This window comes from Sminthopsis crassicaudata, chromosome 2, assembly GCF_048593235.1.
Source record: "Sminthopsis crassicaudata isolate SCR6 chromosome 2, ASM4859323v1, whole genome shotgun sequence".
Lineage (NCBI taxonomy): Eukaryota > Metazoa > Chordata > Mammalia > Dasyuromorphia > Dasyuridae > Sminthopsis > Sminthopsis crassicaudata.
This window is the reverse complement of record NC_133618.1, coordinates 100,180,218-100,196,547: the sequence shown is the minus strand read 5'-3', so window position 1 is coordinate 100,196,547 and position 16,330 is coordinate 100,180,218.

Here is a 16,330-nt window from a genome sequence, read left to right as displayed (position 1 = left end):
AATCAAATCCAGGCAAATTGCTTCTTGTGTTGTCATTGCCAGGACTGTGAAGATAAATTTATGATTATGCTATAAGAACTGTGATTGGTTTTTTAAACTATAAAATTAATGGTGGGAAGGAAGAAAATGTGTTTTCAATTCTTTAAATAAAGATTTAATTTCTGTCTAGAGGATGCTACAGAGCTGGCCAATGAATTTTTAATTCCCTTTTCTCTTTCATTATCATGACTGCTTAATATTTATTATGCACCAAGATGTATTTGGCTATGGCCCAGATATTCTAAAAGAAAGTAAAAATGGTTACATAACTTGCCCTCTGTGAATTTGAAGATATGAGATCAAAACATCTTAGTGAAAATGAAATATAAGTTAGTTCTAAGAAATATATTTGTAAATGAATTGTATAAATTAGTGCTCCTCAAACTTTTTAAATAGGGGGCCAGTTCACTGTCCCTCAGATTGTTGGAGGGCCAGACTACAGTTAAAACAAAACTTCACACTTTGTCTCCACCCCTCAGCCCATTTGCCATAACTTGGCTGGCTGCATAAACATTCTCAGCAGGCTGCATCTGGCCTGCAGGCTGTAGTTTGAGAACCCCTGATAAGAATGCTTCAGTAAAAATAAATAAAATTTTGTAAAACTAAGTATGTAGTTTTTAAATGATCTTTCACATATTTGACATTATATAGATAAAGCTTTAAATTCATAATATCAAAATGGACAAAAAAGTGATTTCTCAGTTTTTAATCAATGTAACATATAGAAAAATATTTCAGTCTTCTTAAAGTACAATGAGCCCCTTATCTTGTTGGAAAAAAATAAAGAGCAATTCAAATTGTTTTATAAGCACAATGATCCAGCAAAGTCTGTGCAATGGATAGAGTGCTGGGCCTAGAGTTAGAAGGACCTGATTTTAAATTTGTTCTTATATATTTACTAGATGTGTGATACCTAAGGAAGTCACTTAATTCTATTGCCTCAATTTTGTCATTTGTAAAATAAAATGGAGAAAGAAATAGCAAACCCCTCTAGTACCTTTGCCAAGAAAATTCTAAAAAGAAGATACAACTGAAAATAGCAACAAGTTCTCTAACTAGAGAAGACATGTAAAGATTAATTGAAATACAGTTCCTGCTCTTAAAGTTTAGAATCCAGTGGGGGGAAATAATAAATAGACAGACCATTATGCAAACAGCGATAAATTGTGGATACACTAGAAAGACAGAGAATGAGTTGTTCACATAAATCAATAAGGAAGGTTTCCTAGAAGAAGCAGTATTTGAGTTGAACTATATGGGGTGGTGAGTAATTCAATAGGCAAAGAGATAAAATAATAAAATTATTGAATCTCAGATATGAAATAGCACTCAAAGCTCAACTATTTCAATTTAAACATTACAATAGAAAGATTGTTCAGCTCAACCTGTATTGTAACTCTTGTTCTGTAAATTCCTACCTAAATGGTTTTAGTCAAGTAACATAATATATCTAGCCCTCATCTATAAACTAAGTTGGTTTGAAATATAACTTGAGCAGAACCAGGAGATCGTTATGCATAGCAACAAGAAGACTATATGACAGTTCTGATGAATGTGGCTCTCTTCAACAATTAGATAATTCAAATCAGTTCTACTTGTTCAGTGATGATGAGAGCCATCTACACCTAGGGAGAGAACTGTGGGAACTGAGTGTGGAACACAACACAGCATTCTCACTCTCTCTGTTGTTTGCTTGCATTTTGTTTTCTTTTGCAGTTTTTTTCTTCCTTCTTGATCTGATTTTTCTTGTGCAGCAAGATAACTGTATAAGTATGTATACATATATTGGATTTAACATATATTTTAACATATTTAATGTATTGGATTACCTGCCATCTAAGGGAGGGGATGGGGAGAAGGAGGGGAAAATTTGGAACAGACCCTTTCTAAGGGTCAATGTTTAAAAAATTACCCATGCATATGTTTTATAAATAAAAAGCTTTAATAAAACTATATTTTAACTAAGTGTCTTTCACCTCTAATTTTATAATCCAATTAATACCAAAGAAAGTTAACTGAAATAATCAATTCTATTTTGGATAATGCTAACTCTTAGGAAGTCTTCCATCATATTGAAGAAAAATATCTTTCTGTTCCTCTTTCTCTACATCTGTCTCTCTCTCTCTCTCTCTCTCTGTTTCACTCTCTCTCTCTCTCTCTTTCAATATATATATATATATATATATATATATATATATATATATATATATATATATATATATATATATATATATATATATATATATATATATACACATATATTTTTATATACACACACACACATATATATATATATATATATATATAGATCACATATATATAAATATATATATAGCATATATATAGCATATATAATGTATAGGTCCATAAAGTAAGTATATTAAGCATGTGTAGTAAGTATATGAGTATATAAAGTGTGCAAGAAATATATTAAATTTATATTGAATATAATAGCATATAAAGTATATTAAATGGATTCATCACATTATTTATATATAAAACAAATTTAATCTTCTACACCCAATAGTTCTAAAGCATATCTATCATAATCTGGTGACTCTTCTCTCTCCAGCACCAAACTCACTAATATTTCTTCTCCAATCAAATCTCTACATCTCCAATTCCCATTCAATTCCTGTCCTTTATAATTCTGTCACTGTCTAGCTGCCTTTCTAATATGTTTGAATAATCTTCCATAAATATAAACTTAGTCACCTAATGAACTTTAAACCAATGCTTTTAAGCTAATATAATGCCAGTAAAGTGGAATACTTTGAAGTTTGACATTATTCACCTTAAAATGTGACACTTAATACTAAAGAAAGCATTCTAGAAGGGATTACCAGTGGCATCCTTCCTTCTGGTCTCCATTTTAATAAATATATTTAATGAATTGTTTTCCCCATTCCCCTTCACCATGAAGTCATTAAAATAAAAATTGTATTGAACTTACAATTCATAATAACCTTTTCATTTAAATTATCTGGAACAGTGGTTGTCAAACTCAAACAGAAACAGATCCCTGGAGCAGCATAATAATTTTTAAAATTAGAAATTAATTATCTGTATTTTATTGTTTTCTTTTTTATTTTATTGAACATTTCCCAATTCAATTTTGAATATTGTTTGGGCTACATCCAGGAATATTTTGTGGGCATTAAGTGGGATACTTAATCCTCTGATTAAGTTTCTTCATATTTGGTTTATAAAGGTGATTTCTTTGAATCAAAATTTATTATTTTACATTTAGACAATGTGGCATAGTAGATAATACATTAGATTTGAAGTAAAAAAGACCCAATTTTGGATAGCATCTAAGATAATTATTACTTGTTTGTCTTAGAGCAAGTAGTAAGAACTGGATTATAATGGTGATCAAATATGATAATTTAAGTGCATCGAACTACCGAACTGTTATATTAGTGTTGCCTATTAATATTATCATATAGGTAACACTAATATAGCAGTTCAGTATTTCCATTTTTTGGTTTCTATTTTATTAGATTTGGTCTATTAATTCAGATCTATAGTGATCCTTTTGGAAATCATTGTAATGTAATGTGGAAGCTTTTCAAATATTTCTATGTCAATAACAAATTTGATAAGCATGTAATATATGCCTTTATTCTTTCACTGACAATGTTGAACAAGATAGAGTGAGAGATTCAAACTTATTATCCAGCATACAACAGTCATTCAGATGATGATGGGAGAGAGAAAAAATGTAGACACATCAGGGATGCTGCCTACCTAATGGGATTTCAATAAATAAAGGAGCAGCCACATTACTAGATATCTCTCTTCAATATATTATGTAGATTGTCTGAAGTTTCACTATGGTATATGCAATGCAAAATTTCTAAGAGATAAATACCAAGAGAGAGAAAATAATGAAAGAGAACAAAGTGCCCATATCATTCAATATGATTTCAAAATCTCCAATTTTTTTCTTTGGATATATTTTTGTGATACTTTATTTATTTAAGTGACTATTTAGTTTAAAGTGAATGTGCAATCCAGGAAAAGATTCATGTACAAAATTTTACTATATGCTTTCATTCTGGGACATAAGTCATGGATTCTTCTTGGACTCCATGCCACTTCCATTGTGCCAAATTTAAATATTGTCCCCTGGAATGCAATTTAGATTTGAAATATTTTATTCTTTACAAATTTAATATTTTCCATTTTTGTTTCTTCAAATGTTCAAATGAGGCTCTGGATAACTGTTTTAGGGGAATTTGTTATGTCATAGTATCTCCGAATAAATTAAATGTGATACATCAATGAAAATATAATGTTAACATAGTAATAGTCTGATTTAAAAATAGAAACCGTTATAACATCAGTGTTGAAAGGTGCACTGTTTTCTGAACTAATAAAATAATATTTGGAATAATTATCCATATTATCCACATCTATATTAAAAAAAAAAAAACTTTAATAAATTTGACCATGTCTGGTGCAGAGAATTGATCATAATCAAAGGCCTCATTTTCATTTCATATAAAGATTAGATGAAGGATGTGAGGATGTTTGAAGTCCCTTATTAGGTAGTCTTATTCCTTTCACTCTAAGGCTTCATTCATGCAAAGCCTGGCTTACCATGTGAAAGGTATCTGAAAGAATCGTTAGTGATTCATATATAGGTTACTACTAAAGTACCTAAAGCTCTCCATATTATGCGATCATAGGACATTGCCAATTAAATAGGGAACTATCATTTGTGTGCAAGCAATTGTATTAAGTATTGATAATACAAAAGTAAGAAAACAAAAACTACCACAACAAAATAGTCCCTGTGTCTCAAATAGATAATGATCTAATGAGTGAGATATGTTCTCAAATATGTATGAATAATATATTCATAATAAATTAGGGTTAGTCTTGGAGAGAAAGTACTAAGATTAAGACTTTAAAAGTTTTCTTTTGTTTTCTAGAAAGTAGAGCTTTAGGGAGCACAGCCAAGAAGGCGGAGAAGACACGCAAATTTCTAACCTCTCTCTTACCCTCAATACCAACTGTTTAATTCAGCCTCAAAAATAATACTGGACTGGTAAAAAACACAAAGATTAGAAACACAACAATTTACCAGCCAAAGAGAATCTGGAATTTCATCAGAAAAGGTCTATCCTGACGGGTGGAGAAAAAGACCAGTTGCAGATGGTGATAGACTAAAGCCTAGCATATTGTGTAGATCGGTCTGGGAAGGCCTTTGGGGTTAGATAAGTTACAGAGACAGAGGACTCAGGCATAGGGTGATTGCTCTACTCTGCTTGCATAACAGCAGAGAAATCAAGCCACTAAAAAAAAATGCCAGAAACTGCCTATAGCTACCCCAAATTTGAATTGAGTCAGCATAGATCAAAGCAGAGCTGTGCAGCCACCTTCTGCTTTCCCGGGGCTTTTCCTTGGGGCAGTTAAGAATCTGCAAGGCAGGGGGACACAGCCCGGAGCAGCCTCTAATCTGCACAGTGGGGGCTTGGCATGAGGCAGTAAAAGTAAAACTTCTACAGCAGCAAAACTATCTCAGCAGCAACTGTGCTTCCCGGGGCAGAGACTGTACTGTGCTGGAGTTATTAGCTGGTCAGCTGCTACTGTCCATGGCCGCACAGGGGGAGCTTTGACAGCTTCTATACAGAAAAAGAATGGGTTTCCAACCCTGAGGAGGCAAACAGCAGGCATTCTTTAGATAATACCCTGAAGGGGAATGTTACCTGGCCCCCATCACATAACTCTCTCCTACAAGAGAGACTATTAAAGACCTTAAGAGAGTTAGAAGAAAAATTGGCAAAGGAAAGAGAAGCTATGCTAGAGAGTAACAACTTCCTGAAATGTCAATTGGAAAAGATAAAGAATTCAGAGAAAGTGCAGGGAAACAAAATTTGTAAACTGGAAAAGGTTAAAAAATCACAAGAATTTTGTGTGAATAATGTGAATTAGAAAAGATAAAGAATTACCAAGAAAGTAGAATTTGTGAATTGGAAAAGCAAATAACTCACAAAAAAATAGTGAAATGGAAAAAAAACTCCATAGGGCAAAATAATTCATTTAAAAACTCAATTGGACATATACAAAAAGAAATTCAAAAAAGCGCATGAAGAAAATAACTCATTAAAAATCAGAACTGAACAAATAGAAATGAATGATTCATTGAGACACCAAGAATCAATCAAGCAAAAACAAAATACAAAAAACAATAAAAAAAGAAAAGCTAAAGGATGATGTCAAATATTTACTGGGAAAATCAACAGACCTGGAAAATAGATCTAGGAGAGATAATCTAAAGATTATTGGACTTCCCAAAAATTATGATGAAAAAAAAATGAATCTAGATTCTATTTTACAGGAAAAACAGAACTTCCCAGAGGTAATAGAACCAGAAGGTAAAATATGCATTGAAAGAATTCATAGAACACCTTCTGAAAAATACCATAAAAAACAAAACAAAACAAAACAAAACTCCATGGGAGTTTTGGAGAACTATAAGACTAAGGAAAAAATATTTCAAGCAGCCAGGAAAAAGCAATTCAAATTTTGAGGAGCCATAATAAGGGTCACTCAAGGTCTGGCTGCATCCACATTAAAGGATTGTAGGGCCTAAAATCTGATATTCTGAAAGGCAAAAGAACTTGGAATGCAGCCAAAAATAAACTATCCAGCTAAGTTTAGCATTTTCTTCCATGGAAGAAGATGGACATTTAATGAAACAGATGGATTCCATTTGTTTCTAAGAAAAAAACCAAATCTAAACAAAAAATTTGATCTCCAACCAAAAGACTCAAGAGGAGCAGAAAAAAGGTGAAAGGAACTCTTGAGAACGGAATTTCTGTTGTGGATATACAGAAAGTCCACATATATAATTTGATTTTCTCTGATATAATATAAAAAGGGCAGTAAAAATGGAAAGGGGATAGTGTCAGAAAATGGGAAAAGGGGAGAAAAAAGAGGAAAAGTACATACCAGGAAGTGGCAAAGAAAAGTTATCATATCAGAGGGAATTTAGAGAGGGGGAAGGAAATTGTGTGAATATTACTCTCATCAGAGTTGGCTCAAAGAGTAAATAATTGACATATTTTTTATCAGAGAATTATATCTCATCCCATTAAAAGGGGGGAGAGGAAAAGGGAAAAGGAAAAGAGGAATAAGGGAAGGGTACAAGAAAAGGTACATTTAAAAGGAGGGGGGAGGGATACTAAAAAGGGAGGGGTGTGTGACGCAAGTGGGTCCCATAAGTTTAATACTGGGGAAGGGGTTCAGGGGGGACAAGGGGAAAAAAAAACAATCTGGGGAAAATATCTTGGCAGGAAATACAGAATTAGTAATTTTAACTGTAAATTTGAATGGGATGAACTCTCCCATTAAGCGGAGGCAGATAGAAGACTGGATGAAAAGTCAGAATCCTACAATATTTTGCTTACAGGAAACACATTTAAAGCAGGAAGATATTTAAAGAGCAAAGGAAAAGGCTGGAGCAGAATATACTATGCTTCAAGTGAAGTCAAAAAAGCAAGGGTAGCTATCTTTATCTCAGATCAAGAAAAAGCAAAAAAATGATCTTATTAAAAGAGATAAGGAAGGAAACTATATCTTGCTAAAGCATAGCATAGACAATGAAGCCATATCAATACTAAGCATATATGCACCAATTGGTATAGCATCTAACTTCCTAAAGGAGAAGATAAAAGAGTTGCAAGAAGAAATAGACAGCAAAATTATAATAGTGGGAGACCTCAACCTTGCCCTCTCAGAATTAGATAAATCAAACCACAAAACAAATAAGAAAGAAATTAAAGAGATACATAGAATATTAGAAAAATTTGGTGTGATAGATCTTTGGAGAAAACTGAATGGTGATAGAAAGGAGTATACTTTCCTCTCAGCAGTTCATGGAACCTATATAAAAATTAACCAAATATTAGGACATAAATATCTTAAAATTAAATGCAGGAAGGCAGAAATAGTAAATGCTTTCTTCTCAGATCACAATGCAATAAAAACTACATTTAACAAGAAGTTAGGGGTATATAGACCAAAAAGTAATTGGAAACTAAATAATCTCATCTCAAAGAATAATTGGGTAAAACAGCAAATTATACAAACAATTAATAATTTCACCCAAGATAATGACAATGATGAGACATTATATCAAAATTTGTGGGATGCAGCTAAAGCAGTAATAAGGAAAAATTTTATATCTTTTTTTTTTATTTTTTTATTTTTGTATTCATTTTTCCAAATTACCCCCCTCCCTCCCCCCGATGACAGGCAATCCCATACATTTTACATGTGTTACAATATAGGCTAGGTACAATACATGTGTGTGAATATCATTTTCTTGTTGCACAATAAACATTAGAATCCGAAGGTACATGCAACCTGGGCAGACAGATATTAGTGCTAACAATTTACATTCACTTCCCATTGTTTCTTCTCTGGGTGTAGCTACCTCTGTCCATCATTGATCAACTGGAAGTGAGTTGGATCTTCTTTATGTTGAAGATTTCCACTTCCATCAGAATACATCCTCATACAGTATTGTTGTTGAAGTGTACAGTGATCTTCTGGTTCTGCTCATTTCACTCAGCATCAGTTGATTTAAGTCTCTCCAGGCCTCTCTGTATTCCTCCTGCTGGTCATTTCTTACAGAGCAATAATATTCCATAACCTTCATATACCACAATTTACCCAACCATTCTCCAACCGATGGACATCCATTCATCTTCCAGTTTCTAGCCACAACAAAAAGAGCTGCCACAAACATTTTGGCACATATATGACTCTTTCCGCTCTTTAGTATTTCTTTGGGATATAATCCCAGTAGTAGCGCTGCTGGGTCAAAGGGTATGCACAGTTTGATAAAATTTTATATCTTTAGAGGCTTACTTGAATAAAATAGAAAGAGAAGATCAACAAATTGGGCTTGCAACTTAAAAAGCTCGGAAAGGACCAAATTAAAATGCCCCAATCAAATACTAAACTTGAAATTATAAAATTAAAAAGATAAATTAAGAATATTGAAAGTAAAGAAAAATCTACTGAATTTAATAAATAAAACTAAGAGTTGGTTTTATGAAAAAAACAATAAAACATATAAACCTTTGATAAATCTGATCAGAAAAAGGAAAGAGGAAAATCAAATTGTTAGACTTAAAAATGAAAAGGGGGAACTTTCCAACAATGAAGGGGAAATTAGAGCAATCATATGGAATACTTTGCCCAAATTTATCCCAACAAATTTGATAACTTAAGTGAAATGGATGTTTACCTCCAAAAATATAGGCTTCCCAGATTAACAGAGGAGGAAGAAAATTGCTTAAATAGCCCTATTTCAGAAAAATTAATACAACAAGCTATTAATCAGCTCCCTAAGAAAAAATCTTCAAGACCAGATGGATTTACATGTGAATTCTACAAAACATATAAAGAACAATTAGCCCCAATGCTATATAAACTATTTGAAAAAATAGGTAATGAAAAAATCCTGCCAAACTCCTTTTATGACACAGACATGGTACCTAAACCAGGTAGGTTGAAAACTGAGAAAGAAAACTATAGACCAATTTCTTTAATGAATATTGATGCTAAAATCTTAAATAAGATATTAGCAAAAAGACTACAGAAAATCATCCCCAGAATAATACACCATGATCAAGTAGGATTTATACCAAGAATGCAGAGCTGGTTTAATATTAGGAAAACTATTAGTATAATTGACTATGTTAATAATCAAATTAACAAAAAAACATATGATCATCTCAATAGATGCAGAAAAAGCATTTGATAAAATACAACATCCTTTCCTACTAAAAATACTTGTGAGTATAGGAATAAATGGACTATCCCTTAAAATAGTCAGGAGCATATATTTAAAACCATCAGTAAGCATCATATGTAATGGGGATAAACTGGAACCTTTCCAAGTAAGATCAGGAGTGAAACAAGATTGCCCAATATCACCATTAGTATCCAATATTGTATTAGAAATCCTAGCCTAGGCAATAAGAATTGAGAAAGAGATTAAAGGAATTAGGGTAGATAATGAGGAATTCAAACTATCACTCTTTGCAGGTGATAATGGTGGTATACTTAGAGAACCCCAGATAGTCTAATAAAAAGTTATTAGAAATAATTTACAACATAAGCAAAGTTGCTGTATACAAAATAAACCTACATAAGTCCTCAGCATTTTTATATATCACCAAGAAATTCCAACAGCAATATATACAAAGAGAAATTCCATTCAAAACAACTGTGGAGAGTATAAAATATTTGGGAATCCATCTACCAAAGAAAAGTCAGAAATTATATGAGCAAAATTACAAAACACTTGCCACAAAAATAAAGTGATATTTAAATAATTGGAAAGACATTAAGACCTCGTGGACAGGCTGATCGAATATAATAAAGATTAAAATATTTCCTAAACTAATCTATTTATTTAGTGTTATACCAATCAGACTCCCAAGTTACTATATTAATGACCTAGAAAAAAATAACAACAAAATTCGTATGGAAGAACAAAAAAATGGAGAATTTCAAGCGAATTTATGAAAAAAAAAATCAAATGAAGGTGGCCTAACTGTACCAGATCTAAAACTATATTAAAAAGCAGTAATCACCAAAACCATTTGGTATCAGCTAAGAAATAGACTAGTTGATCAGTGGAATAGATTAGGTTCAGAGAACAAAATAGTGTACAACTATAGCAATCTTGTGTTTAACAAACCCAAAGATCCCAACTTTGGGATAAGAATTCATTATTTGACAAAAATTGTTGGAAAAACTGGAAATTAGTATGGCAGAAATTACATATGGCTCCACACTTAAAACCATAATACCAAAATAAGATCAAAATGGGTCTATGATTTAGGCATAAAGAATAAGATCATAAATAGATTAGAGGAACAGATGATAGTCTACCTCTCAGACTTGTGAAGGAGGAAGGAATTTGTGACAAAAGGAGAAGTAGAGATCATTATTGATCACAAAATAGAAAATTTTGATTACGTCAATTAAAAAGCTTTTACACAAACAAAACTAAAGCAAACTAGATTAGAAGGGTAATAACAAATTGGGAAAATATTTTACACTTAAAGGTTCTGATAAAAGTCTCATTTCCAAAATATATAAAGAATTGACTCTAATTTATAAGAAATCAAACCATTCTCCAATTGATAACTGGTCAAAAGATATGAACAGACAATTCCCAGATGATGAAATTGAAACTATTTCCACTCATGTGAAAGAGTGTTCCAACTCACTACTGATCAGAGAAATGCAAATTAAGAAAACTCTGAGATCCCACTATACACCTGTCAGATTGGCTAAGATGACAGGAAAAAATAATAATGTATGTTGGAGGGGATGTGGGAAAACTGGGACACTGATGCATTGTTGGTGGAGTTATGAAAGCATCCAACCATTCTGGAAAGAAATTTGGAACTAGGCCCCAAAAGTTATCAAACTGTGCATACCCTTTGATCCAGCAGTGCTACTACTGGGCTTATATCCCAAGGAAATACTAAAGAAGGGAAAGGGACCTGTATGTGCCAAAATGTTTGTGGCAGCTCTTTTTGTAGTGGCTAGAAACTGAAAAATGAATGTATGCCCATCAATTGGAGAATGGGTGGGTAAATTATGGTATATGAATGTTATAGAACATTATTTCTCTGAAAGAAATGACCAGCAGGATGAATACAGAGAGTCTTGGAGAGACTTACATGAACTGTTAGTGAAATGAGCAGAACCAGGAAATCATTACACCACACTGTATGAAAATGTATTCTGATTGAATTGGATATCTTCAACATAGAGAAGATCTAATTCAGTTCCAACTGATCATTGATGGATAGAATCAGCTACACCCAGAGAAGGAACACTGGGAAATGAGTGTAAACTGTTTGTACTATTGTCTTCCTATCCAGGTTACTTTTACTTTCTGAAGCCAATTCTTACTATGCAACAAGAAATTCGTTTTAACACACATACATTGTATCCATCCAGTAACTAGTTTGAGTTTTTCCTGATGATTTGACCAGTTGATTGACCAATCTGAGAAAGTCGGAGTGGAAAAATTGTGTTAGGATCTTGTCATAGTAACTTCAAAAATAATTGCAATTATTTGAATTAATTTAATCTTTGAAATTGTTTATAATAGAGCAATGATTGTTGTTTTCCTGATATCTGTGTTTGGGTTAGAGTTCTTTGACTTGTTAACAATTTAATCCTTGCCAATTTTTCTTCATTCATAAAATGTTGTTTAAATTTACATTATAATAATTCATGCATGTCCAATTTATACAATAATGCTGAAGAAATTACTTTGCTAATCTAAATACACTACAGGAATCTGAAGTGTTATTAATATACCATCATTATCACCACCACCACTACAAACATTATCTTTTCTATTATTACCAAAGAATAAAAATATCTTATGCTGATGTGAAAGAACCATAAAAGCATGAGCCAGCCTGGAGATATTATGAAAATTCACTGTGTATTTTTAGAGAAGTTTTCATTTGTAGACTTCTAATTAACTTAATTTTAAAGTTGGTAAAGTGTCTAAAGCTCCTAAGAGAAAGGTGGCTATAACTGTAAAATAATTAACATTTTAATTCATTAAAGTAATGCTACATTAGAAATATTATACTCACTATTCTGAAAACCTTCAGTATCATTTCTCAAACAAAAAAAAAAAAATAAAACTGTGTATTCTTGAGCAGAGATAGATTCCACATATGGAAATTTCACTTTTAAGGCAAGCAGATGCCAAAGCACTTCAGTGGGTGTTCATTTGGCAAAAATTCTATTACTGCTAATCTGTTCTCATTAGGGAAATTTGTTATTATTTCTGAAACTTTATGTGGCACAGTGAAAAAGAGACATGGCTAGGAGTTAGGAGACTAGAATTCTAGGTCAAATTTTGCCATTAATTATATTGTGATCTTTGAAAAGCCTTTATATTTGTTTATATTTATATTTATTTATTTGTTTGTTTATCTACATTATTTATTTATTTATTTATATTGTTTATTTATATATTTGTTTATATTATTATTTGTTTATATTTGTATTTATATTTGTTTATATATTATTTATCTTTTTAAAAAAGAAAAAAAAAAGGAAAAAGAACACTTATCTGTAGAGTACCCAAGAGGCATAAAATGTGGTGATTTTAATTGTTAAATAATTTAGTTGTCAGGGGACCATTTTTTTATCTGCTTTTTTATCTTTTTTTTTTTTAATGAGCTTTTTATGGGATTACAGTGGGTTGATATTTGTAAGTGAGCTTGATATTAGTTGATGAAAATACTTTCCACCATTTAAAAACTTGAAATATATGATGGCTCTATTTAAGCATAAGAAACTAACATAATTCCTATTCTTAGGGGTGAAGTTGTGTTTTAAGACCACTAGTGAGAGGCAGCTAGGTGTTCTCAAGAGGACCTGAGTTCAAATCTGTTCTCAGACACTTAATAATCTCTAGCTGTGTGATCCTAGGAAAATCACTTAACCCCAATTGCCTCAGCAAAACAAACATAAATAAACAAAACAAACTACCAGTGAAAAGCCTTACATCCCAATATGAGGCATTAGTTTAGGTCAATATTCTCAAAATTTCCCATAGACTCATTTTAATTGGGACAAATATTATGTTACTTTGTTGGGCTACAGAATTTAGGCAATAAACTTGACATAATCCAAAATGTCAAAAGGTATCACCAAACTGGTAAATAGTCTTGGAATTACTACAAATATTATATGATTATCTTTATCACCCAGATCTCCAAATCTTTTCTCCACTCCACTCATTCTTGCTTTAACTCCTTTTAGGTATCCAATGCTCTTATATACTTTCTTAATTTTCAAGCTGTGAAAAACAAAATGAATTTAGGGGAAAAATGCTCTAAAATACGCAAGAAAATTCTGGGTTAGAACCCCACCTCTAATCTTAATTGAGGTGGTCATTTAGCCTCCCTGAGCCTCAATTTCTATCTGTTAGATTGGTATAATAATGTAATAATAATAATAAAAATATCTATCTGTAGAATGTAAGTATGAACTGACCTTGCCTGATTCCAGAGATGTGAGTTTCTTAAAGGCAATTAAAACCAATTAAAAAGAGAATTCTTGAAACCAGTTTAAAAAAAAATGCAGCCCCTGTTCTTACTGCATGTCATCATTTCCCAGGCTCCCCTGACCTTTGCTTTTTATGGAAAACAAGTCTCATACCAGCTCCCAGAGGCTATATTTTCCCTGGTTGTCCCTATCTTTGAAGCATATTTAACCCTGACCTTCTTAGGAGTTCCAGCACTCCAATGCTGTGTAGTGGTCCAGGAATATCAATTCCCCAGTATTAATTAAAGACCCTAGTTATTGTTGCTTTGACAGTATTTTTTATTTCAGATTCACTTAGCTCAGAGAATTGGTTTGAAAATCAGAAAAAAAAACTCTCTGAAACACTTCAAAATGTTAAAAGAAATATGTGTAGATAGATGATAGAAAGATCTCAGCTATGTTATCATTTATCATCATCATCATGATCATTATCATCATCTGAAATTCATTCAGGCACTCTTATCTTTTCTTTCCATGATATCACCAAATTGGTCACAAGTTTGCCTTCTGTCTATTGTACTTAGAAATAAAGTCACTTGTATGCATTCCCATTCCCACTGATACCAAGCCAGAACAATACTTCTTCCACTGACATAATTCTTTACTGTCCTTTCAGCCTCCATTTTCTCCCTTCTCCAGCCTATCCTAGATCATTGTCAGAATACTACTTTTATAATGTCCTTTTCCTGGTAATACAACTTAAATCTTTTTCTACTTCATACTATATGATTTAAAATTGTTTTCATGTCCTTGTTCAAGTATACATCCTGACCTTCACACCATTTCTCTAAAACTATTTACTATTACTTTTGAACCAAATATTGTGGATTATATTCAGTATTTTGCTTCATCATCTGATAGCATCATTCAAATTTCCAACTCCATGATGAAGGCTTTTTGTTCCCTTGTTTAGAATACCTTCCATTCTCCAAAGCCTTCAAACTTCAGAAAGTAAAGTTATAATCATTTTACTTTCAGTGAAAACATCTGTGACTAGAGTTGCCCTTCTTTTCTTTTCTCTGAATTCTTACAACTCTATCCCAACCAATAAGTTAGGCACACATTTATTAACCACCAATTTGGCTATTCAAAGAAAAGCTAAAGACAGTTCCTAATAACAAGGGATTTGCAGTTTAATGGTTGGGTCCTAACATGTAAATAATTATGTACAAACAAGATAGATACCAATATATCTATATCTACACAAACATATATATGTGTGTACTTCTCCTTGCTACATTTGCGTATTTAATTTATTGTAATTTTCACATACCAACTAGGTCATAATTCAGCAGCATCTCAAAAAGGGAGTTTCATATATTACTTGTTCTTAGTCTTCCATATCAATTAATTTCCAGAGTATTATTCACCTGTCACTTAATGAATTCATACTTTAGTTATCCTAAAGGGATTTGTTTTCAACAAAAAACAGAGTCCAAGTTTAAGTCAAAATAATTAAATTCTTATGATAGAAATTCTGACATGAGTGAGTTGCTGAAAGTTTCAGAAAAAGAGGAAACTATACTTTCCAAGTAGCCCTGAGCTTCAGTTATATGGGTTGTTACTGTTTGCATCAAAACAGCTATCTACAATAATAAAACAAACAAACAAAAACTGTTCTTTTGCAACTATCTCTCTAATAGAGTTACAAAGAATTATTCAATCTAATCCTCTACATATGTCCACACGTTGAAGAGTGTTCAGGAAGCTAGGATGTTAAAAATAAATTTCATATTTCTTCTTGTGGAAAAGAAAAAAAAAACTTGAAGGAGAATAACTTATGGGAATGATTTTCAAGTTTGAATTTTAGTTTTACTAAGGCTACATTTTAGATGGCACATTAAACATGTCAATTTTTTGTGAACTTTTTGCCAGTCAGTTTTTCCTTCATTTTTCCAATTTCAGTCTCAGTCAACATTTGTAGTCTTAATGCATGCTCATCACAGTAAATCTATGTGTGTGTGTGTGTGTGTGTGTGTGTGTGTGTGTGTGTGTGTGTGTGTGTGTCTGTGTCTGTGTGTGTATATGTGTGTATGTGTGTAGGAGAAGGTAGAGACAAAAGCCAATATTTATTTCTTATTTCTGATTGTAATTTTACTAAAAGCAAAAAAAAAATACCATGGGCAGTGAAGAAATATGAAAAAAAGTTATGGAGATAATGAATGTG